At 40.8% G+C, this 23,367-nt stretch overlaps 1 protein-coding gene across 8 annotated transcripts in view; it reads left to right on the forward strand.

Annotated features, from left to right (window-relative positions):
• Positions 1-23,367, forward strand: part of TRERF1 (transcriptional regulating factor 1) — a 104,592-nt gene that overhangs the window by 51,150 nt on the left and 30,075 nt on the right. For 5 of the 8 annotated variants that reach the window (XM_074863635.1, XM_074863636.1, XM_074863640.1 and 2 more), the window contains one exon: positions 21,996-22,093. The gene's annotated coding sequence lies outside the window, so the exon portion shown is untranslated. Of the gene's footprint in view, positions 1-2,694; positions 3,120-21,995; positions 22,094-23,367 lie in introns of those variants that run through there. The other 3 variants (XM_074863638.1, XM_074863637.1, XM_074863639.1) reach the window with 2 other exon arrangements.

Genomic DNA, 23,367 nt, shown 5'->3' on the forward strand with positions numbered 1-23,367 from the left:
GTGTAAGATGGCAGTATCTGAGGATGATTTGAGATCTGTTGAAGGGAACATTACAAAGAAACTTTCCTAAAGTTTCTTTGGAGCTCAGGAGTTAAGGAGTAGCAACTTTTCTTCCCAAGACACAATTTCTGACCCATTTATGTAGATTTCACTTAGAGGGCTTCATTGATGTAAATCAATTTTGGTTCTGCCTTAAAACCACTGTGGGAAAAGGTCTTTGTACAAGGTTTGTTTTTTGTTTATTTTTTTAATCTGTTACAGTATTGAAGTATTAAATAACTTAATACTTCAAGAGCTTATTCTTTCCAGTCTGTGGCTTTCCCTGAGAAAAAGTGACATGCCTCCCCAGAGGTGCTTTGAAAATGATGCTACGCAGATGTTCAGGGATGCGCACACATGTGCGCGCGCACACCCGAACAGCACTGTGAGTTCAGCTTTGAAAGCCTGGGGTGGCAAGGGGGGTAAGATTGTGGAGGGGACATGAAGTTTGTCTGTCTGGAGACTGTCTAACACTGTGTATTTACCTTCAGAAATCACAAAGTACCATGCTTTTGTAATGTATCATCTACTTTATGTGTTCAAAAGTGTACTCAGACATATTCAAAATACATTTTTCCAGTGAACGTTATTTCTAAATTACAAATCCCTCACACAGAAAAGATGCAGTATGCTTTTCTACAAAATTTCAAGAAAGTTTCTTCTAAATTTCGCAAGATGGTTAACTAGTTCCTGGATATTATCTTGAATCAGGAAAACATATTGCTGCAATTGGTGTATTTAATGGCCTCACAGACTTACTAAACGTAGGCTCAGAAATTTGTACAATAGATTATAGTGGATTAGCATAGGCGAGGTAAGGAAAACTGATTACGAAATACACATTAGGCACTTCAGAGGAAGTTAAATTAAAGTGAAAATCATGATTTCTGTTAGAGAGGACCCTTACAGGACTGCCAGCTGCAAAATGCAGCTGGATGGAGAAGCATGTTGCATGTGCTGCAGAGACTGCTTGGGATGAGGCAGTACCGGTATGATAAATAGCAAAGGGACCTGGAGATGGACTAAGGAGTACGTTGATTCGAATCTTGGGTTTTTTTAAAAAGTACTCTGGGGTGATGTTCTGAAACTGTCAAAAGCCATCAAGAATGTGAATGAAAAACTAGGAAAGACATCAGGTAGAGAAAAACCGACAGAGAACAAAGATGATCTGGAAAAGGTTCAAGCAAAATGTTTTTGGTTTTCAGTGTAACAAAGGCTATATGTTGCTGCTCTTGAAGTAAGCCGTGCAAACCCCAAATGTCTTTTTACTGCAGAAATGCCTTTTTTCCTCTGTGGTATTTTAGAAAGCCACATCTTTAAGTAAAATCGATTTTTTACTTGCTTTTGTCTTTATATTGTTGACATTGAGTTACCTGCTTATTGGATACATGCTTGTCATGCAGGCCATCTAAGATGCCACCAAGGGATGGTGTCCTTGAATGATATTTTCCATGTGGTCCTAAAAATAATATGTTCTGAAATGGAAAATGCGTTTCTCCATATTATTTTACAAGATTTAAATCTTTTTCCCCTGTTGCCCTCACTGAAGTGCAGAAAACAGGTTGACTGAAAGGCTGACTATCAAATTAAGTTTGTGCATGTTTTAAATAACTTTTCACATTGAATCTCTTGAGATTTTTATCCCTGTATCTGCAGAAATGTCAGTGAAATTTATCTTAGTCCAAGATTTTACCAGGGCGAAATCTCAAAAAATGTATGCATTTATTCCCTTCACCCTCTTTTTTCCAGTTCTATGCCAAGTTGTGCCTCTTCTCCCTTCCCTTGAGTGTCCTTTCCTAGTGCTACATGTCCAGATGAGTTTAGGATTGGGATACGCAGGCACATCTGCTTCCATCAGCCAGCTGTTACACTCCTCTGTGTGTGTATGGATTTCTGTTTGCCATAAATGAACTTGTTTATCGTGGCTGGTTTGTAGAGACTGGAGGAGCTTCTTAGCACTACATAATATTCTGTGAGAGGGGAGGTGGTTACAGTTAGGAATAACTAGTTCATAAAGTAGGACGAAGCTGTTTTTACAGGAAAACTTGCTCTATTTTGCATGTTTCTTTTGAGTGATGAGTGGAAAAAAAAAGTCATGATTTTTGCTCTTAATTCTGTGAATTCCTGTAATGTTCAGAAAAAATGTGAATAGAATTTACAAGATTACTGCAAGATTATGCAATGGTCCCATATCTGTGAGCAGTTCAGGGAGAAAAAGTCACTGCTACTTGTACTGTCACTTAAATATGATATGAGAGAGACACTTCCCTCCCCTGCTTCCTGCCTCCTTTTATGTTCTTTGCAATGTGAATATACGAACATCTATCTGAAAGTTATTTTTGTCACCTAGGCTTTCTCCTTCACATCTACCTCAGAAGCAATGCATGCATCTCAGCGGCATGTGTTTGTTTAATCTAAGGAAGAGCAAAACTCATTCAGATGACTGCAAAAGCAGGAACAATTGTTTGCTGGAGAAGATGATGGCATACATTTGTTTATCTCACCTTTAAGGTGTTTTGTAATCACTTTTTCCCAGATCCAAAAGATAATTTCCTAGGAGATAGTAGCTAATAGATGCAAATACTGTGTGAATTGTACTCGCATCAGTCACCTTGTGCTACAACAAAGGAACAGAAAGAAAATGGATAGTGGTCCTTGTTCTGCAGTATGTTGAGGGCCCTTGACTTGCCCTGAGGCAAATAAACAAGATGGATAGATACAATAGAGTAGGAATTCTTTTTTTTTTTTTTTTTCCCTCAGCTCCTCAGCACTTCTGGTTTTGCATAGATGTGATGGAACTGTTGTTTTTGAGTGTTAAATAATATACATACTTATATAAGAACAAGCTCTATCCCTTTTTGGTGGGAGTGGTACTGTGTGTGAGGATTTATTTTTTTTTTTTTTCCCCCAGACACACGACAGCAGCTTTAAGGGCTGCTGAGATTCTCACAAAATTTCTTCCTTACGGTGCTGTCCATTTTGGTGGCTTGTAAGTGGTGCAGGAGGTGCAGCTCGGGCATTTGCTACGTGCTGTTCGGCTTTTGCTGCCACGGTGGTCTAACAGCACATGCGGCGCTTCGGTACGTTCAGCAGTTGTTCTGATTTAGGTGGTTCTTAGGGGTGGTTTGGTGTGGGTGGGTGGGCAGCTCTATGTGTCTGGGGGGTTTTCAGCTGGATGGGTGGCTTTGGTTTGTTTTAGTGTTGAATACAATTCCAGAGGTGGCTCTCCCGTGGTTCTCCAGCGTAACAGTGGAAGAGTGTTGAATCTTTGATGTTTGCCTTGCAGAAAGTTTTCCCTCCTCTGTGTTTTGTACCATTGCACCTGCCTTGTCGCAGCCTGCTTTGTTGTAACCTTGTCTTCGTTAGCAATGCATTGCAGCCTATCTACAAAGCAAATGACGGCTGGTCCCTAAAAAGCTGGTACTGGTTAGTTATAAAAAAGGTTTAACTGAACTTATTCCTGTTGCAGTTTATGATATAAACTGCAAAAGACAGCAGTATTAATAATGGGATGATCTGAGTTGTCCTAAGTTTAGTTTTCTGACTGGATCAGTTGATGTCATTAGGCTCCTGACTTCATTAGGCCTCTTTGCAATCAGTAAAGACAGAGGACCTTTTCTTTAGGGCACCTCAACAGGAACTGAATTTCAGTGCTCTGGGTCACCTTCTTTTCTGGAAACTTTATTTTTTCTTATTTCTTTTCTTATTTTTTCCCTCCTTTTTTTTATTGCCTGTATAGGCAACCTGGAGAGATGAGCCAGCCAAGCTGGCAGTGGTATCAGTTGCAGAGTTGCACCCACAATTGTCAAGTAAGACATCTTTGGAGGGTGATAATGAAGGCATTGGTCTGAAGTCCTGTTTAAATACTTTGCCCAGTGCAAAATGCTTTTTACAGCCTTGAAGGAATGCTTACTTCTTGAAGAAATATATATATACCTGCGTTTCTTGCTTTTCTAAATGCAGTAGGCCATCGTGAATTGGATCTTGTGATCAGCTTCTGAATCCTCACTGTTAAGAGCAAAATACAAATTGAAACTACCCATAGTCAAATGGGTTGCAGAAAGTAACACGCATCATTTACTCCTTTCAGTGAAGTGCTTGCTAGCATATGAGCATCTGTATACAGACAGATCCCTCCTGTGCTGTTAACAGCTGCTGATAGGCATTTTCTATGATATTAGAAACTGCTTCAAAACATTCTGCTGAACGGAAGCCCCAAATGCTCTTGTAGGTATTTCTTTCCTAAGTGATAAGCCAGACAGAAGAAGAGCATTTGAGAGAGCATGTGAGTGTTTGACGGAACCTTGTGAATCTGAAAAAATGGAAAATTTTGTATCTGGCATGATTTGGAAAAGTGCTGTTAAGCTGGACAAAGCTTGTTTTGTTTTCATTTTAAAAATGAAATGAAAATTTGCTGTAAGAGTTTTTCCCCTATGATGTTACATTTTTGAGTAAAAAGGTAACAACTGGACAGGGCTGGTAGCTGACTGGTGGAAGTATGAGTCTGTCCTCGTAGGGGAATATTGGGACAAATAGTGTGGTGCAAGTCTGTATGACCCCTTTTGCTGAACAAGCACATCTGCTGTTTGGTACTGGAGTTGGTCATTTATGGCTGTAAACTATAAACTGAGGGGAGAGGATGCAGGTGGTGTAACCTCAGCCTGTGCTGTTGTTATATGAGGAGTGTATGGTGCCATCCGTGGGGGGCTGCGTCTTAACCCTGTCACCAAACTTAATTCAGTGGCAAATTTGAGGGTCAAACATGCAAGGCCAGTCCTTGGTGAACCTGCCCTGGTTTCAGGGAGACGTTTCAGCTATGGTTGGGAGACCATAATGGCATATTGCCTGTTTGTGTACACTAGTTTCTCCCACATACGCATTTTTCCCTTTGTCTTCTCCATTCCTCCCATTCACCTCCTGTATGCTGTTCTAGCTGTGATTAGTACAAAAGGGGCTGCCTGGGCAGACCCCAGCATTGACTCTTAGGGCTCTTCTTCACTCTGTCCGAAACCAGTAAATGTGGACTTGCTGAGCAGAAAAGACAGATTTCTATCTCTAGTGGTCAATTCTTGGTTTTGAGGGTGGAGAGCCTGGGTTTAACTTCATATTTTGATGGAATGTATATTTAAATTACTATTAAAGTGATCTCTTAGGAAAAATGTTTATGTATTTATGGAAAAAAGAGCTATTTTAGGTAGTTATCTGAGGTAAAAGTACTTGTCAAAGAATTTACTATTTGAGTCGTGTGGTCTTTCTGAGTGCATTTGACATGATCGTTACTCACTTGTACCATTTGTTTCCTGTCTCATTATATAAGTTAACAAACCACTCTAGGGTTACCTTTACTTTTATTTGCATTAGAAATTGTACCATGAAAAATGTTCTTCTTGGGTTGCCTGCTGCTGAGCCAAGAGTTGTAAATAAAGTGGTTTCTAATTGAAATGCAGGAGAACCACAGAACCATTACAATTAATGTACCCTCTGTTTTTTCTCTTTTTTTTTTTCCCTGATAATACCACATATCTTTTTTTATAAAGTGAACCAAGTTTCTCTTCCTCCTAGTTATGCTTAACTAGAAATAGTCACTTCTTGCTGAACCAAGTGCTCCAGACCTCTGTCTGACATTTATAGCCTTCTGCAGGTGTGCCTACCTCTGATGCTGTTAAGTGTTTCTGTACGCTCTTCTGGGTAAGTGAATGGTGCTAGGAAGAACACCTGAGGCTGCTTTTTTGCCTTTTCTGTAATTTAAAAAAAAAAAAAAATCATGTACAGAGGAGAACACTTTTAGATAGGAGTAAAGAAAAGGTATTTTGTGGGAAAGCATCCATGTGAGAATCTTGTGATCTGCAGGCAGATGTTACTGAGAAGTGGTTTGCTGCTTTTGACTGGGAGGGTGGGCACATTTTGCCACTCATGTTTTAATGGAATACTCCATCTGCTGTCTAGCCAAATCTCTTTCTGAACATGAAAGTTTTGTGCCAAATGTAACATCAAATCAAGAGAAAAGAGGTGGGGTGTTTTCTTCAGTACTCCATAAATGTTAAAACCCAGTGTGTCTGAGGGTGGGCAAATCCAGATTTTTTTGTGTATCTGGTTCTTTGGTTGTTTTAAAACAGCAAATACATATAATTCCAGTTGGTTGTTAATTTGGAGACTCATAGGCAAGTATTCTTTTTATCTGTAAACAGCTGTTTTGTTGGGGTTTTAGCTAGCTAATTTTATATTATCTGGCTTATTCATAAAATTCTCATCAAAGACTATCTAATGTGTTGGATTCCTGCCTCTTGTGATGAATGTTATTTTTACCCTTTTTGCAAAGGCTGGTGCCATGCCACTAAATAGATTTAAATTTTTTTTTCTCCCCATGTTAAGGAGATGCAGTAGATATGTCATCCATTTTTAAGATTCAGAATTCTTAATACTCATGTGCTTCGCTCTAAACATCTGCAGTTATAATTTTAAATTTTCTGATTCTGTTTATTGACATGGTACTTTTTTGTTCAGATATGACAGTCATGAATCATTCAGCAAGTTATTTGATTCACATGAATGATTTTTCATTTTTTAAAGCACCTGAGGGGGGAGGGGGAGAACTCTTTTCTTACTATTTCACCAGATTTAGGAGTAGGAGCTATGAGGATCTTTCCTTCCCCCTGCTTATTAGAAACAAAACAGATGCTAACAGCCCTGTGAAGCCAGAACTGGCCATCTGTGGTGGCCCTTTAGGCATGGGAATGGAGTGAAAAGCCTGAATTGTGTCAAGATTTTCCATCTTGCATAAAGTCTTTCAGTTTAGGACTTTCCAAAAGACAGGAACCCACAGGAAATTGTGACATTCTCAAGTCCAGAGCAAGTTCCTTCTGATACTAACCTGACACTCAGGAGACAGTTTGTCTGTTTGAGGATATGGCTAAAATGAAAATAGGAACCAGCCTACTGTCTTGCTAAGTATTTTATTTTTATTGAGCATCATCTTTTTGTTAAAAGCCTATAATCTGAGAAATAGAAGTGAGATCTAGACATAGAAGATGGTATCTGAAAATGTTCAGGTAATATGAACCAGAAACGTCTTGCTGACTTGGTATCTTATACTTGGGGGCATATAAAATGTGCCAGTCTCTTGCTTGTGTGAAAGATCTATACTTTGGACAGCAGACCTGTAAAGTCATGTCCACAGAGTTATGCTACCATTTTTTTCCCAGGTTGCATGGACTGTGTAACTCCCTAAAGAAGTAAAAATAGTGATCAACCACAGATTGTAGAGTGGAGCTATATGTCTGCTACCAGTGAAGAAGTTGTGTAGACTGCACTCGCTATTCTTTGCACTTTGAAAAGAGTGAAGACCAGTGAGCATTTCCAGATCTCATTTTCCTCAACAAACTCGTCGGAAGCCTCAAATTAGAGAGGTCTAAGGTTTATCCATCTCAGGTTTTCATGTCTTAAGTAGTCCTATGTTGTCCAGAGAAAATTGCTAGGGATGTATGTTTTATTGTAAGAAATACTTTTCTGTTCAGGACTTCATAGTTCAGACTAGTGAATAAATCATCAGAATCTCATCTTCAGGTTTTCCTGACAGGAATGGGCGTATCTATTGGAAATATATAATAATTTATGAGATGGATCTCCAGGACCATGGTCTGTAATTGTACCCTGGTATGCTGGTGAACATTGAGAGGCATCACCAGCTGCCTCAGTACTGTCTGCTTTTAGCTGTGCACAAGTACCAGAGAGATGTTTCTCCTCTTGTACAAACACAGAAAAATTGTCTACATTCATCATCAGCTCCTGATGTATTTGTGGCCTGCAATAGGTCATGTCTGGAAGGAGAGTGCTCCAAAAGGCATCTGAATGGAAGAGTAGCCTCTGGGTTGTGGCTTCTGCTGGTACGTGAGGGACAAAAAGAGAAAGCTGGAGCTGGCTAGAAGTAAGGCATATCAGACTGGCACTCCTCTGTTTTCAACAGTTGTTTGCGTTGTGCAAAACCCCTGTAATAGTATTTGAGAAAAGACCGTTATCTTGTCTGAAAGATAAGGTATCTGAAAGATCTTTTAAACTGAAAGAGGGTAGATTTAGATGAGATATAAGGAAGAAATTCTTTATTGTGAGGGTGGTGAGACACTGGAACAGGTTGCCCAGAGCAGTTGTGGCTGCCCCCTCCCTGGAAGTGTTCAAGGCCAGAGCAACCTGGTCTAGTGGAAGGTGTCCCTGCCCATGGCAGGGGGTTGAACTAGATGATCTTTAAGGTCCCTTCCAACCCAAACCATTCTGTGATTTTTATGATCTGTGTGTCAGTGGGCTTGCTCAAGAGAAGGTCTCTGAGGAATGATGGTGCAGACGTGCAGGGCTTCAGACAGTGTCAAAAAGTTTGATAATTCAATCACAGGTCTCCCTGTGATGGAAGACAACTTTGTAACCATCCGTCTTTCTAGTAAGGGCAGGAGATCTCAAAGGAATGGGACATTACAGATGGTCCATTCAGACCATTTCAGCTTTGCAGAACTCAGTGCCTGGAGTTAATGAGATGACAACTGAAACGTTCAGTGTGCAAAGGAATTTCAGTACTCTACTGAGTCTAGACCTGGGTAAAACTCGTATGTAGAAGATGAAGAGAGAGATACAGCTCTTGACATAGCTAGGGATTAGTGGAAAATATACCAGCAGGGCAGTGTGAGACCACATAGACTTATTTGAGCCCTGCATTACCAGAGCCATTAATGCAGGGGAAGATGAGTTAAAAAATGCCTTAAGGTTTTTCTGTAAGATGGGCTTCCTCTAGGCTAATGTCCTTTAGAAAAACTAAAATGAAAATCAAATCTATAGCAGGGATCTCAATATTTAAAAAATTTAAAAAATTAGGCTTACTGCAACTCTTCACTTTTCAAACATAATCTTTAGACATTGATGTTGTTATATGATCTGGTACAGCATCTGATATACAGACTTTTTTCTGTAGCTTGGATTTGCAGTCCAGGAATGTGAAGAACATGGCAGAAAACAGTACTCTCTTGATTATCTTTTGTCTCATGTAGTTACTTCTTATCCAGAAGGCTTGTCTCAAATTGTCCTTATGGAAGATTCAGATTTAAATAAAAATTATTTTTTTAGGTAGGACCATTGCTTATTAAAAAAGAAAGCATTGTTTTGCACAAGCCAAAATCACATTACTGTTGTTCTGGCCTGATTCTTGGCATCTGAAGGAAAATAAATGTTTGTACGTTAGGTATTTGGAGGCAACTTTAACTCATATGTGCAGTACCTTCATTACATATTATTCATCCTTCTTACTGTCTTTTAACTGAAGCATGGTAATGTCTCCATTGCAAGATAAAGGAACAATTGTAAGGTTGTACATACATTGAAGAAAATTCTTTAATAATAATGTAGTCCTTCCATGAGGTCTCTGCTTGAGATCTTTGTCAGATGAGACTGCTATTTGAACACCTGCCTTATGTTCATGCAGGTCGATGCTTTCCTCCTTTTAATGTTGTCTTGGGGGAAGGCTGTTCTGGAATGTCCCAGCGCTGTGCTGGGTTCAGCCACTGTACACTGACTGTCAACCTTGCTGTTTGTTGGTGAGTCCTGACTCCCAAATAGTGCAGTGTAGTACATGCAACTACTATGCTTTTAAAAGATAATTTTTTATTTTTCAGTAATATTATATCGGTTTTCAAGAAAAGTAACATTATATCAAATTTCAGTATCCATATTCAATAACAACTGTTCAATTAATTCAAATAATTTCTGAGATGCCTTTCTTGTGCTACTGTGACTTATATGAATGCTAAAAAAGCCCCAACCAAACCACAAACACCACCAACACAACCCCTCCTCCCCAACAACCCCAACACTCTAAAGAGAGAGTTTTACAGCCTGCACCTAAGTTAAGGACCATGAGGTTTGACCAAGGGGAAAAATGATGCTTCCTTAACAAGAATGCTAGTGTTGTGTCATTGGAGCCAAGTGCTGGGAAAGAAGGGCAAGGCTTAGCGTCTCTTCAAGCACTTCAGGCCATGCAGTGCTTACACCAGCCTTCACTCCAGAAGCGTGCCACCATGCTTTCTAAGGGGGAATATTTTTCATCATGGGATGGGATCTTGGAGACAGGTGCCCCTGCTCTACCTTCCCTTGTGCCTGGCTGTGTTGAAGCTTTGGGGAGATCTTTAGCTGCTTACTCTGGGTAAGAGAGGCTGAAGCACTGCCTGCTCAGGTTTGTCTGGTATTGCATGAGTTGCTTTTGCTTCCGACTTGCTCAGCATGTTTGTGATGTCTCTCACCTTTCATTTCTGCTACAGTTGTTTTTACCTCCTGTTTTAATTGTGTTTTTTAAATCAACTCAGAATCCCTCCTCACTCCCCTTCTACAGCCCCAAGTTATGTTTGCTGGTATTTGCGGTGATGAGGGTTTTTAGAAATGGCATTATCAGTTGGATATTTTAGTCATGAAGTCCACAATCGGAACTAAAAATACCTGAGGTTCATGGCATTACTTTTCAATCCTCTGGTCACATTGCTTGTAGCCACTGTTCCTTGGGCAATTCCCAAGGATGCATCGGTGGGGAGGTTAGCGTCCATCCTGCTCAGAGTTACAAATCACTTTTTCGCTCAGATCTCTCAAATAGGTACTCCAGAGAGGCTTGAATCTGCTGTAAGTGAAAAGTGAACAGAAGGGAAACCATGAGTGTGTCAGCACCACCATCTTCTTTCCAGAATCCTGTGATAGATCAGATAACACTGTTCTGAGAATTGCTTGCTTACTAATTATTGAAAAAACATTACCTTTTCTTTCTGTCTGTAATTAGCATTTCGGCTTGAGTCTAGGGCTTGATGATAAATGAGCCTGTATGCCATAGGTTCAGTAAATAATGAAAAACTGAAGTCTGTGTTTGCTTACTCTCTTCCTCCATAAAACAAACAAAACTGAGCTGATCTCTAAGTAGAAATGGTGTCAGAAACGATGTGGTCTAAAGGAGGAGGTTGTTTTTATTTTTATTTCTCCATTTCGTCATCGGGTGGCTCACAGTACATGTAAACAATGCACTAAATAAATACTCTAAGTCCAATCTTAGCTAAGATAACCCTGGAAAATCCTTTTACGCATTTCTAAATCAGAGGATAAAAATGCATCTCCTACAAACTGGTAGGAGAATTATAGAGTATGTCTTTAAAAGCATGATCTGGAGCAGCCTAGATTTTCAGATAGCACACTCTGAAACTTAATATCCACGTAAAACAATTGATGAAAAATGTTGATGTAAAAATATTGTGTATCCATTTGAGATAACAGTCTTTTAGAGAGAGAGAGAGAGAGCAGGCTGAAAAGCTAAGGCAAGCTCTCTAAAGTGGTACTGAGGTTCTGTCTGCTGTGCTGGCTTGTGGAGTTTGCGACTCAGAACTTGATACGTGGGCATCTAAACAACACCATGTCTGAATGCAAGACTTGTCTGAGCAGAATTTATGCTAGGCATGTTATCTAGTTTGCTTAAAGATATGAGCTTATTCTGAAGATGTTGGAGGTCTTTTGCAGACTGTTTGGAGAGATAATTCATAGAGGCTTCTCTAGATGACAGCAGATGGGAAATCACAGATTTTAGCAGAAGTGTGATGTCTCAAGAAGAGAAGGAGAAACTAGTGAGCAGACTGTGGAAGGTTATTCCAGAGGGGAACCTCAACAGCTCGAGTAAACAGGACTTTAGAATATGTCCACTGCTACCTCCTAGCAACCAAAACTTTTATGAGGTTCAGCTGGTGCAGATCCACTTGCTTGGAGGGCGATTATGCATAATTCATGCTAGATTCAGGTCACTGTGACCTCAGACAAAATTGGGACTTGAAATGAGAAATTATCCTTGGGCTTCCTGTTGCTGAGCCCCCAGTTCCTTCACGTTCATGCAAAGCACCATGCCAGGATGCCAGTTGGGTTGTGGGGAAATGTGGGCAGAGCCTTTTGGTTCTTGTATGGGACAATAATTCAAGCTATATCTGTGATAGAGCTGAGAATTATATGAAATGGTCAGGCATACATTGCTTTCAGTTGGAAGTCTGATGCTTGGTAACATTCCAGTAACTCTGAAGGATGACTTGGTCAACTGGTAGGTAAGGTAGAGCCATAGATGACAAGACAGTTTATTACCTTCTTGAAAGTGTTTCATACTTGTAATTAATTCCCAGGAGAAGATCCTATGGTGTTGTACTGGGCCTGCTGTAGAGAAGGCTTCCACCCTGGTGCTTGTCAGGTGCTCTGTGGAAACTCCTTCCTATTGTTCTGCTGAGAAACAAGCTGGCAATTTTGTCAGAAATAACCTTTAGCCATTAATTTATTTAAAAGGCCATTTCCTTAAGATGCTCTTTTGTTGTGGTTTTTTTTTTTCCCCTCAGTTGTCCACAAAATTAAATAACAAGCAAACAAAAAACCAAGCAAACCATGAAAAACCAACCAAAACAAAACCCCACAAAAAAAACCAACACAAAAAAAAACCCCAAAAAAGCCTCACTGGCCAAATAATTCTCCTTAGCCTACCTGGGAAGGGAGACATTACCCTAATCTGTGTTTCTCTGTTTATATTTCTCTCAGGTAAGCGTTAAGCAGGATGAACTTGCTCCTTGCAGATTGATATGAGTTTACTTTGTCACTTGTATATCAATGAAGTACCTTTTGTAAGGTGTGCTGTGTGCTTTGTCACAAGTTGGCAAAATTGGAGAGAGTATTGTGCTGCTGGACCTGTGTTTAGTGTGGTCAATACCTTGGAAGTGAAGTTAGAGGGGCTGGGAACATGCATGTTCCAAATTTCAGGCACTCTTCGAAGAGAAATCATAGAAGCCAGTTCTCAGAGCTTCAGAGGCTGTGTATCTGTACCTGTAGAGTAATTAGGCAAAATGTTCATAGCTTAGCTAGGAGACCTTTTGGGAGCATTGTTGTTATTTTTGCAAGCATTAAATGCAAAATCTGAATTTGTTACAAACAATGTTGTGCTTACCCATTCTCCCTTGCCTTCAAGCTGAAGGCACCATGGTATTAAAAAGCTTCATCCTTTTCCCCTTTCCTGTGCTACTTCTGGTTACATGGAATACTAGGAAGAGAAACTGAGGATCGGCAAATACTACCTACTCTACAGAAAAGTCTGTACAAGGGAAAAGATTTCTATAGGGATGGCTAAGAGCTTTTAATGTAATGAAGAAAATACTCAGTGGAGCTAACACTTGTGGGGAATAAATTCTTCACAGAAAGTTGAGAAAGCTGCTGACTGTCAATGTTCCTCTGAAAATGGTAAAAGTAATTGTAAAAGCTGAATGGCGTGGCATTTAATTATGTAAGGAACCAAAGGGGCTAAGAAAATAATAACCTGCTATACCAGAAAGCAATTTAAAATATAAGCTAGGGAAAATGGAATATTTCTGTCACAATAAGATGAATTCCACCACTGGCTGCATTGATTTTGTGTGTCAAGTTTTGTTCCAAACAGATCTGTAACTATGGAGGGGAGGGGGAAAAAAAAAAAGGCATACTTTTGTTCCATCGACCTCCTAAGCCAACCCATTCCCCTTCTTAGCAAGAATGGTGAGAAAGATTTGGATAAATATGCAAACAGGACTTAAGAATTTAATTAGCTCTGTTAGTCGTTCAATCTCCAGTTGTCTGATTTAATTGTCCCTTTCAAAGGGATCATTTGAAGCAGAGCTCCATATGCTCTGTGAATGTCGGTAAACTAAGCTTGTTAGTGTACAGTGTGAAGGCCAAAGCTGAATTCTTGTGGGTATTCACAGCCTTTAATAAATAGCGCGGCGGTGCTGAGAAGGAATCGTTCCCTACGCCCACTCGCCCTTAAGATGTTTCCCTTCAATTCAGAAATGAATATTCAGTTGAAAAGTTATTATACATCTTGTGTCTTTCAAAATAATCTTGGCACTGCATAGGAGTCTGTCTGCAGAGGGCTGGGATGTTTTTTTTTTTCTTTTTTTCCCTCCTACCTTCTGCATGGAAGAGCTAGAGCCAAGCAGTAGCTGTTAGACTTTTAGGTTTGTCTGCTTATTTGTTTGGGGTTGGAGTTTTTTTTGGCCTGGCAGTGCTGTTTCCTGAGCTGTGAAGCTCCTGCTCCATCTTCTCAGGGCAGGGATGGCACACTAGCATAGTATGAGAGGTCCAAGCGTTAGGTTATCGGGCTCTTGACAGAAGATCTTGCTGTGAAGTGTTCTCTGCCAAACTGAAACAACTGGGGCTAAAGTTCATTATGGGGAGTGCCTGCTTGAAGAAATTTTTTTTTGAGTGATTGGGGAATTTCATTTAGGAGAGTGGCTGTTTTCCAGTAATTTTGTGAAGGGAAAGAATAGTTTGAGGGTTTTTCAAGGAAGCAGGGTTGTTTATTGACGTCATTTTTGGCGATGATTTTGTTTGAACAGTTTCAGTCACCTCATAGTTTAAGGAACTGAAATTTTGCAAGAGTGTAGGCTTAGGGTATTAAGAATAACGAAAAGAAGGGCTAGCTGAAATGTGTTGCAGAACTCCTTGTACTGAATGATTGGATGATAAAATGCCAGAGGAAATTGCTTGTAGATAAACGAAAGTAATGTGTGCGAGAGGAGGAGGGGGGTCACAATGTGCCCTGATGAGTGCTGCACCAGTGTTACTGCTCTGGAAGGAGACTCTGTGGTCGTCCTGTAAAAAATGGCAGCGTAGTGATTGGTAAAACAAGTGTCAGTACTCATTAGTGAAGGAACAGAAAACAAAACAGAAAGCATAAATGTGTCCCTGTGTAAATGTGTGGTGCTTCCCTGTCTTCAATACTGTGTGCAGCTCTGGTCCTCCCTGTCTTCCATCTCACCTCCCCCAGTCCACAAATTGTTGTAAAGAAGAAAAATCAAAAGTATGGGGTGACAAAGAGCTACCAGGAGTCCTTGGTCTGGAAAGTACTTGACATGGAAGCGATCTGCAAAAATGATGAATGTCATGAAGGAGATGGGGAGTGAGTGTGCAGTGTCCTTTGCAGGAGATGAGGATGAAATAGGCGTGTGAGAGCTGTGAAGGGGATGGTGATGGCTTTTCTGGCAGCTCTGGGGCTGTCAAGCTTGTACTGCCAGCCAGGATATTATCTGACTTCAGTAAGGAGAGGACAAGAAATAGTGGCAGGAAGTATATAGGTCATGGACCTGAGGGAAGAGAGCTGAGGAGAGGAGACTGGCTAGGTCCAGAGGAGTGATGCCTGGCATGACAGAGGAGAAGAAAATGCTTCTTGGAAAAGGAGTCAGTTCTGGAGAAGGGACTGGCTTAGGGAAAGAAGAGAAAGGGAAGAAGCAGACAAGTGCTGGAGTTGTAGGAATGGGCAGGCAAACCTCTGCTTACCCAAACACGCTGGCTTACAAGGTGGGGATGGAGACAGCATTGTCAGAGGTTCTGTTGTTGGCAAATACCTCTCCAACTAGGATGAGCATCCTGCTAGCATGCCTTCCCCCAGTGGGTGACAGCTGGTCACTGCCATAATTTTACTTTATTCAGCTTGACTGGTCTGTGTAGAGGCTGTGTTCAACTGATAGAAGAACCATTCCAACTTTTAGACAATACCATGTAATGGAATATCCTTTTTAAATGACACCACATAGATAAGATATTAAGCCAACCTCTTTCAGATTAAATGCCAGAATGAAAATATGCTTTTATAACTTCATTTTAGCATTGTTTTACATAAATACATTTAATGAGAAAACTGTAAACTGCATTTCCCCCCCCCCCCCCCCTCCTGTTTAGCTTGGTGCGTGTGATGGATTTGCTGTGAAGATAAATTAAAACTCCTGTAGAGGGAGGCTGTGTTGGATCCACGATTCATTTGCTGCAATTGTTTGAAGTTATGTAATGAAAGATGCAAAGAATTACAAGAAAGAGTATTTTCTCCTGGGTGGGACAAGCTGAGCCCTGCCTGAGGGAACTAGATTATATTCTCACCAGTGCCACAGAGCAGCTGCTTGATGTAGTCACTCAAGGCAGGCATCTCCTGGGTAGTCACTGGTTACACCTGTGGTGGTCTCCTCTAGTGTGAGCACCTGTTTGCTTTGTGTGAATGGTAGGCATCTGACCAGTAGCTCGAGTCAAAACTGCTTTAAACATAATCTAGCATTGTACAGCATCTGTTATCTGAACAGTTGGACCCTACATGTGAAAAACTAATAGATTTTGGAATTCATAATCTGTCTGTGCCATAACATCTCATCTGTAAGATGCTCCATTTGTCTAAGAGATTTTGTCCGGAAATAAACGTCATACAGTATTCCTGAAGAATTTCAAAGATGTAGAAATGAGCATATAAAAATAATTTTGCGTGCATGAAGAATCCTGTCCTTAGCAGAGCATTTGAATCCCTAGAGTTTTTCTAGGAAAATGCAACCAGAAAGCTGAACATGGACCTCAGGAGGGCAACAAAATCATGAAGTTAATGGTTAAGAGAGGACTTCCAGCATGTAGGGAAAGACTGTGCTCTGATGTAGTTAAGTGAACCAAAGTAATGGTACATGATTGATGATGATAGTTCTGGTACTGTCAACTTTTTTGTTGCTGGTTTTGCCAGTTGATATTACAGTCTTTGTTGGTATTGCTTGTTTAATACACGTACTCTGTTGTTGTTGTTATGTTTCTTATTTTAAGGTGGCTTACTTTCCCCTTTTCTGCTCCAAAAATAATTAAATACTGTTTAATCATGACCAACCAGTTTAGGTAACAGGATGCTCTCAGTCACCCTTGTTGTAATAGAAATAATGACAAATACAGTGGAGAAAACTCTTGTGTTTCATTGTTTTAAAGTAGATTAGGTTTATTCATTTCATGGGAGGGTTATCAGCTGGTGTTTGTGTATGGTTAGGTAGGTGGCCACTGGGTAGGGGAAGAGAAATTCCAAATTACCTTTTTTTTTTGATATATTCTCTCAGTGTCCCATTTTAGATGCTCTGATGATGATCTATAGGAAGTCTGAGTTCCCAATTTTAACACTTCAGTTAAATTCTTAATGTCAAATGATAGAAAAGTCCATCCTGTTAAAGTGAATATAGCTATTCTAGAAGGGTATATGTCCAACATTTCACTTTACTTCAATAGAGGATATGTGTATCCTCATCTTTGATCTGTCTCGTTCTTTTTAATATCTAAAATCTGCCTTGCAGCTGTAGCGTTGTCCTTGGAAGCACGTGGCCTGTGTCAGGCACACTTGACCAGCCCGTGGAGCATGTGTGTGGCCTTCTTTGGTGTCACTGCTCTTCATGGTGGTTGAGTGGGTTATCTTCATTGGCCAGAAAAAGGTTCTCCTCGTCCTAACCTGCTGTTAGGAGTCAGAGCAGTAGCAGAAGTTTGGGAAGAAGATCAGCATCTTGGAACACAATGTAGTCACAGTGGAGGCTGTAAGACCTCTGGAAAATAGCTCTTTATGGTGACCTGCAGCCAAGGGGAGCTGAAATGTTGCAACAAAAATGCTGCCCCCAAGCTGCTGCTGTAGCCTCATGGCACAGGTAGTGTAACCGGTTCTGGTGTTTGTGCCGCTGCTCCTAGAGCAGCACTGTGTCTTTCTGCTTCTCCTTACATCTGCCTTGTGAAGGCTTCTGCAGGACTAATTCAGTCTTCATCTAGAAGTCATCCTCTCATGTGTTGCATTAACTTGCAGGTGTGTGAAAGCTTTGAGTTTCTGACCTGTAACCTGGCTGGAGAAAATCCCTGTTCTTCGGTGTGTTGCCTAGAGTTTTACTGCCATCCTCCATTTTATTCCTGGAAAAATACCTAGTTTAACTTTGTGTGAAGCTTTGCTGATCAATACGTTACAAGCATAGTAAAGTTCAAGAAATTGCCTCCATTACTATCTTGAGATGAGAAATTGATTTAGCTGCATTCTCTCTCTGCTAATTTGTCTGTGCTTTACGTTCCCATAAAAGGTATTATGTGCTCCTTATTTTCCAGCAGTGTCATCAATCCTAATGGAGAGGAGAACAAAAATTTATATTGTGTGTATGGGATAGCTGATCTCTGATTTAGCTCTTAATTTGTAAATGTTGCTGTAGGCTTCGCTTCTCAGCGTCTCCTTACTGTGCTTCACTTACATGCAAAATCTAGGCGCTGGGCTGGGAGCAAAACTGAAGAATATGGCAAAGGAATATAAAGGTAGATTGCTTTTTAATCTAAACCTCAAAAAATGAGATGCTGATTAAAATTTAATGAAAGGAATTAAAACCTTATTTGTGAATTTTATGTACTTTTGTGGTTTGGTCCTGTGTTAATTACACTGGGACTGTTTTTAGTATTTATTAGCCATCAGCTCACTACCTCTGGCTCCAAAATGCCCACGGTTTTATTCTTTAACTATCATACCACGTATGAGATAGTGGTGCGTGGTATTGTAGTTCTGTGCATATGGGTGGTATTGTAGCTCTGATGATATAGTGGGAAAAGCAGCTGAAACAAATGAGAAAAACAGGAAAAGCATTTTCCTGGGCATTCCTGTTGTTGCTTTTCCCAGTGTCCATCAGCCTGGCCTCTGTAGGAAGCTGCCAGTGTTGGTTTGTCTGCAGAATACTTCAGCATTTTTAGGTTTAATACTAGCATTCATTGTTCCAGAGCAGAAGGGTAAATGGAAAAGAAAGGAAAACTATATACTGTGACTTTAGTCCCTGCTTATGATATAGCAATTATTTTTTTAAATGAAATTTAAACATCTTCGTAGGTTCTAAACAGCTGTGTTAAACTGGGAAGAAGAAAAAAAAAAACAACAAAAAAAGTTTTCTTTTTTGGCTCCACTGATGTTAACCTCAGGTTTTCCCTGTGTCTAAATATTTCCTGTTACAAAGTGATGGTATTCACATGTCAGTCATCTAGAAGATTCAATATGCCTGTTACAGACCTAAAGGTGTTAAATACCTGTATAGATAACAACTTAGATAAACCCACATGTACTTAATGCTTTATTAAAACCTGTCTTATTTCAAGGAAGAGGCAAATTCATGAGATTTGCGAGAAAAGCCGTCAGCAGATAGGATGCAAGCAGGTGAACAAATGGTTTGCTTTTGAGGTGTTTGTAGCATTTCAGTTCACATTTGTATCAAGACATGGACATGCACAGGTTTTAGTTACTGGGACTCAAAGCAATAACGTTGTAAGTAAAAACTCACGTGGATGCAAGAAAATCCATGTGTCCCTGTGCGATGCTACCAACATTCACCATCAGCTGAGATGTTCTGTCAAAGATAGACCTTTTGGGCAGGTCAGGCTTTGTAAGGAGCTCTGCTGTCTCCTGTGGCATGTGTTTTGGAGTGGGTTTGTGTCTGGATTGTGCTGTGGACCCGTCTGTTTCCTGTGGGCTTGGGGGAATGTGAAGGGGGAAGCAGAGGCTGGCATTGGGCAGGGCAAGGGAGCTGCATGAGTTTGCTTTCCCCAGCTTGTTGGTGGGCTTGTTCTGTGCAAGGAACTGCTGGACTTGGGGGATGGCTTCTTGCTGTATGTAGTAGAGTCACAATGCTTGGGACCTATTATCAGAGACTTTTAAAGAATAATTTAAACAAGTGAATCCAGCGAGAAGGTGAGAGGAGGAAAATGCTCATCGAGGTCACTGAGGTTATTCGTGCCCTTCTCCCACAAGCAGTCATTTATACAGTTTCTTCTTAAGCTTGGAATAACTTCCCAAAACCTTGCAGGGGTCCATGCATATAAGGGTTTCCCATTGACATCAGTGAGCTGTGAATTGCACCTTAAGCTTCCAGGCTTGTTTCACAGAATCATAGAATAGTAGGTTGGAAGGGACCTCAAGGATCATCTAGTCCAACCTTTCTTGGCAAAAGCACGGTCTAGACAAGGTGGCCCTGCATCCTGTCCAGCTGAATCTTAAGTGTCCAGTGTTGGGGAATCCACCACTTCCCTGAGGAGATTATTCCAGTGGGCAATTGTTCTCATTGTGAAAAATTTTCCCCTTATGTCCAATTGGAATCTTCCCAGGTGTAACTTGTACCCATTATCCCTCATCTTTTCCATGTGACTCCTTGTAAAAAGGGAGTCTCCATCTTCTTTGTAGCCACCCTTTAAATGCTGCAACATGGTGATAAGGTCTCCCCTAAACCTTCTTTTCCCAAGGCTGAACAAACCCAAATCTCTCAGCCTGTCCTCACACAGCAGACTTCCCAGTCCTTTGATCGTCTTTGTGACCCTCCTCTGGACCCTCTCCAGCCTGTACACATCTTTTTTTTGTACAGTGGGACCAAAACTGAACACAGTATTCCAGGTGTGGCCTGAGAAGCACTGGGTAGAGTGGGAATATGACTTCTTTATCTCTGCTGGTGATGCCCTTGTTGGTGCAACCCAGCATCCTGTTGCCTTTCATTGCTGCTGGAGCACACTGCTCACTCATATTGAGCTTGTTGTCCACCAGGACCCCCAGGTCCCTTTCCACAGAGCTGCTCCCTAGCTGGATACATGCCAGCCTGTGCTGCACTCCTGGATTATGTTTTCCCAGGTGCAAGACCTTACATGTGTCTTTGTTGAACTTCATGAGGTTCTTGTTAGCCCACTCTCCCAGCCCATCCAGGTCTTCCTGCAGGGTGTGTCTCTCTTCTTAAGTGTCCATTTCTCCACTCAGTTTGGTATCATCGGCAAACTTCATCAGGGTACACTTGATCCCATTATCCAGATCACTTATTAAACAGCATTGACCCAACATCAATCCCCAGGGGACCCCACTTGTGACAGGTTGCCAGTTTGAAAAGGAGCTGTTTCCTACCACCCCCTGGGTGCGGCCTGTCAGCCAGTTCCCCACCCACTGGACAGATCACTTGTCTAGACCATAATGCATCAATTTTCTCTAGTATGAGGCTGTGAAGAACCGTGTCAGAAGCCTTGGAGAAATCCAGGTAGACAATGTCCACCACTCATCCCACATCAACCGAGCAGGTCACTTTGTTGTAGAAGGCGATCAGGTTTGTCAAGCATGATTTGCCCTTGGTGAATCCATGCTGGCTTTTCCCAATCACATGCTTCATTTGACTTGTGATAGCCTCCAGGAGGATTTGTTCCATAGCTTTCCCAGGGACTGAAGTAAGACTGATGGGCCTATAACTTCCTGGATCCTCCTTTAAGCCCTTCTTGTAGATGGGGGTGACATTAGCCTTCTTCCGCTCTTCTGGGACATTGCCTGATCTCCACGGCTTCTCAAAGATTATGGAGAGTGGCCTCACAACAACCTCAGAAAGCTCTCTTAACACCCTCATGTGTTCAGGGCCTTTCCTAAAAGCTGTCTTGGCAGCAGCATCTACAAAAACAAATGTGTTGTTTTCATTTAAATAATTTAAGATGCCTTGTCTAGATATCTCCTCTGCACTGGGTGACAACCTGATTGTATCTCCCGCATCTTTAACTTTCATTAATCCCTCCCTTCCTGATTGCTATACCTTCTCTTGTTTGCGTGATGCTTGTCATGTAGGTTGCAAGCTCTGGCCCAGCAAATCTCTCTGTGAGAACATCCAGCCTGTCTTTGGGTTCTGTCAAAGCAGCGTAAGATGCTGTGAAATCTTCGCAGTCTCTGCAGTAGAGGCACAATCTTGTTTTATTTATTGCATCGACATAACAAAAATTCCTCATTTTGCAGTAGGTACCAAGCTGAGTAAGAAGAAAAGATGAATTTACTTGTATTTTAGTCTGTAATTTGAAGGACCATGGATGTATCAATCCCAGAGATTTGACAATGAAGCAGTCGTTCGCTATTGAAATGGGAAAGAGGTTCTCGGTTGTCTTTAAGGGAGTTAACAGTGCTGATAGATGTCCTCTGCAATAGTGACTTGAAGAACAGAGTAGCATAGAAATACTATATTGAATAGAAGTGAGTATTTGGTTGTGTTACGATAGGAAACTCATTCTTGTGGGTCTCCTCATGGTTTGGGGCAAGCTGGTGATATTTTATAAGACAATCACAGTGGGCGGAAAAACTGATTTCCATTCTCTTGCTTTATGTTTAGATACATCACTCTGAGATCACAGAATGAAAGCAGCATGAAATGTTATGGCAAAGACAGCACAGCAAGATACAGGAGTCTCACAAATCCTCAAAAGTCAGGTAATGTTATAGCATCATATGTCCACTTTCTATAAGGCTGGCTTGTTTCATGAGGCTCAGTGCTTTTTGACTTTTTTCCAAAATTTGGGCTTCTGAGTCTCTGTGGCTTTATTAATGGACTTCTCAAATATGGCTAGTTGTGTGTTGGTTTTGTGTCCTGTAAAACATTTAATGTACCACAGTATTACCTTAATTTAAAAGGAAAAAAAAAAAAAAAAGAAAAGCAGCTATGGTGGTCAGTTCTGCATAGCCATTGAATTTTACTTGTCTCCATTGCTAGGTACCAACATGATGTATTTTAGAGGGATTGACTTTTCAGAGGCTCCTGCAGCTGCATTTCTGAAAACTGCCTGCTTTGGGGGAGACATTGGGCTCAGAATAGCTGTTCCTTCCCTACTGAAAGCTTAGCCATATGCTATTTTCCACATACTACTACTTTTGCCTGTTTTTTTTTTTAATTGTTTATCTGTCTCAGGATATTTCCTTCTTGCCTGTTTTTGCAAATCCTAGCATATGTTCTCTGACTGTTTCACAGCATTTACAGTTACAGAAAAAGGCAATCACATTACAAGCCTCAGAGCGTAAACACTGTAGAGGTCAGGAAGAAACTGGTTAAGTGCATTATAAGGATGCTCACCTTATACTAAAACTGTATGCTTGTCATGGCTGTAGTCACAACAATAGCCGATAGATTGATGTTTGAGTGGAAAGGTGTAAAAATTTCCCCTCCTCCCCCAAATCAACAGCAGTGACCAGAGGTGGTAACGTGGTCACATATGATAAAGGGACAAAGTCTAACCTCTCTGTCCTAATATCTTCATGCCAGGGTCCTGTCATACCTGCAGAACTAGGATCTTTCTGGGGAAAAACAAGTCACTCAGTTCAGTAATAGAAGTAAACTAAAATATGAAATTGAGGGCAATTTTGGTAATAGGACGTGTTTATTTTCCAGGAAGCATTTGAGAGTATTTCCCTTGATGTAGGACTCAGCAGAAGGTACTACAATTTATTTCATCTAAGCAGTCAGTAAACCCAGATTGACTGACGAGATTTCAAATCAAGTTTCGTAGACAACTTCAGCCTTGATCAAAGATGCAGTAATGTATTGGTGAATATTTAAAAAAATCATTGTGTTTATCACAGGTGATCAGCCCCTTTAATGCTGTCTTCTGTACGCTTAGTTGTGGAATAGGCAATTCAAGTGCCCTTCTGGCCTTCGTCAAGGTTTGCATTTTATTTTTATTTTAAATCAGTATTGTGAGGAGATCACATCA

The sequence above is a fragment of the Strix uralensis genome, chromosome 3, assembly GCF_047716275.1.
Source record: "Strix uralensis isolate ZFMK-TIS-50842 chromosome 3, bStrUra1, whole genome shotgun sequence".
In the NCBI taxonomy this organism is placed as follows: domain Eukaryota; kingdom Metazoa; phylum Chordata; class Aves; order Strigiformes; family Strigidae; genus Strix; species Strix uralensis.